Raw genomic sequence first — 2,580 nt, 5'->3', positions numbered from 1 at the left:
AACAGCCAGGGGGGTGGTGAGGGGGCAGATTGCAATAAACTAGAGAATAAAAAAAGGAATCTCAAGGCAGGTGCAGCCCTGTGTTCAGAGGACAACAGGTGATAGACAAAGAAATTGAACGTTTTGTGCCAAACTTAGCTGCTCATAAGTGTAGTTGGTATAGCAGGTGTAGATAGTAGCTTTATAGACAGAGATTGGGTTAGCAGGATGTTTTGGTGTGTGTATATATGACAGGTGGCCACCTGTGTACACAGTACCCTTGTCCTTCTTGTTAAGGAATTACGAGTGTGCACAGTTGTAATTGTATTAGTCTGTTTCTGTTGCTTATAACAAAATACCTGAAACTGGGTAATTTATAAAGACGTGAAATTTATTTCTTACAACTTGGAGGCTGGGAAGCCCAAAGTCCAGGGAACACATCCAATGGGTCTTCTACAGAGACCAGGGTGTCCCATGGTGAGAATGGGCTAAGCAAGAGAGAGCTGACCTGCTCACTTGCTCTCCTTATAAAGCCATCAGAACCACGCCCATGACTCCATGAATGGGTCAGTCCACTCACAAGGGCACAGTCCTCACAATCTAATTGTCTCATAAAGGCTCCACCTTTCAGATACCATAACTGGATTTTCCATCCTGTTAACACTGTTACAATGGGGGTCAGGTTTCCAAGACATGAATTTTGGGGCAGCACATTCAACCCATAGCAATAATTTAATAAACGTGCCTAAGACAGTACATTGTCCATTTTTTATCACCTGCAGTGGGCAATCCCTGTATCCATCACTGAAGATATACTGGTCACAATTCATCTCTTTCCATCTTGTCTTTTCCCTCCTTCAGAAGCATGATCAGGAATTTTAGCTGGTTGACACCAAGGTAGAAGTTCAATGTTGTAGAGGGGTGTGTGGGATGTGTCTTTGAGTCCCCTAAGTGCTGGGATTATCTGTTTCAATTCCTGATGTCAGAGTGCAGGGACGTAGTCTTATCTTTACTCAAAAACGTGTTCAATTTCTCATTCGAGAAATGAAGAGGTTGAAAAAGATGTGATCACAGGTCTACTCCAGCCTTCTCTTGCTGTTATTTTATGACTCTTTAATCAACCAGTCATGGTCTGAATCCCATTATCAATGTGAAGATTATTCCCTTAAAAGTTGACGCTGTGGGCAGGTTCTCACCTGTTCTTGGAACAGCCACAACACGCTGTCAAGAGGATTCGATGGAAGGATATTAAAGCAACTTTATTCTTGACCTCATCCGTGCTGTAAGGAGGAATATGAATCTTCCTCTCAAGAAGCCACATAGTAGAGATGTTTAGGATTCTCTGCAGTTTTTAGTCAGTCATGCCTGGCTCCTCTTTTAATACGATGCATTAAGACAAGTGGATAATTATGTTGCATTCACACTGCATACATGAGTGGACTCACACATTGCAAAACAAAGTGAACTCATTTTTTGTTTTTATTTTTCATTATACATATTTATGGGCTACAGAATTGGCTATCAGTAACTAACTATAGGTCTCTTCTCTTCTTCTGAAAGTTCAAGGTTTTATTACTGTCTTCTTCCTTCCTTCCTTCCTTCCTTCCTTCCTTCCTTCCTTCCTTCCTTCCTTCCTTCCTTCTTTCCTTCCTTCCTTCCTTCCTTCCTTCTTTCCTTCCTTCAAGTGAGGACATGCAGTATTTCTCTTTCTGTGCCTGGCTTATTTTGCTTAACATAATTTTCTCCAAGCTCATCCACGTTGCTGTGAATGGCAGAATTTTATTCTTTTTGATGGCTGAGTAGTATTCCATTGTGTAGATATACCACATATTCCTTATCTAGTCATCTGTTAAAGGACACCTAGGTTGGTTCTACATCTTGGCTGTTGTAAATAGAGCTGCAATGAACATGGGAGTGCAGGTATCCCTTTGACACGATGATTTCCATTCCTTTGGGCATATACCCAGTAGTGGGATTGCTGGGTCATATGGTAATTTTATCTGTAGTTGTTTGAGCAACCTCCATACTATTTTCCATAATGGTTGTACTAATTTACAGTTCTACTAACAGTGTAGAAGAGTTCCCTTGATGTTTTGGTTGTATTCTTGTGATAAGTAGGGAGTTTGCACATCTTTAGTAGGGAGCACAGATAAGTTCCATGCTCTTTGTAAAGGCACGTTCAAACTCCCTACTTATCACAGGAATGCAACTCAAATGCTGAAGTAACATTTCTGATCTGTGTAATTGCAAAGCATCAAAAAACATCTGGTGAAATGTTTGTAATGAGTGAGGGTTTTAAAGGAAGCAGCCACAAATTCATGGCATTCTGTGATCAAGACAATTTACATAATAGTATTAGTTGTCTATGAGTTAATTGACTGATAGGACCATGCTTTTTTTTTGGTGCAAAATGATTTGCCATATTATTTATTTTATTTGAAAATGACTGTTGGCAGCTGGACCTATAAGAAGCATCCTTTGGCAAGACATCTTTTAAGGGCAGCTTTTCTGGTTTTAAAATATTTAGTTTTCAAACACAAGAGAACTTTACTAGTGTGGTGTCTTTTTTTTTTTTTTTTTTTTTTTTGACCGGTAAGGGGA

Source organism: Galeopterus variegatus, unplaced genomic scaffold, assembly GCF_000696425.1.
Source record: "Galeopterus variegatus unplaced genomic scaffold, G_variegatus-3.0.2 Scaffold94, whole genome shotgun sequence".
NCBI classification, from domain to species: Eukaryota; Metazoa; Chordata; class Mammalia; order Dermoptera; family Cynocephalidae; genus Galeopterus; species Galeopterus variegatus.
The sequence above is the reverse complement of the archived record's forward strand: the minus strand, read 5'-3'. Positions refer to the sequence as shown.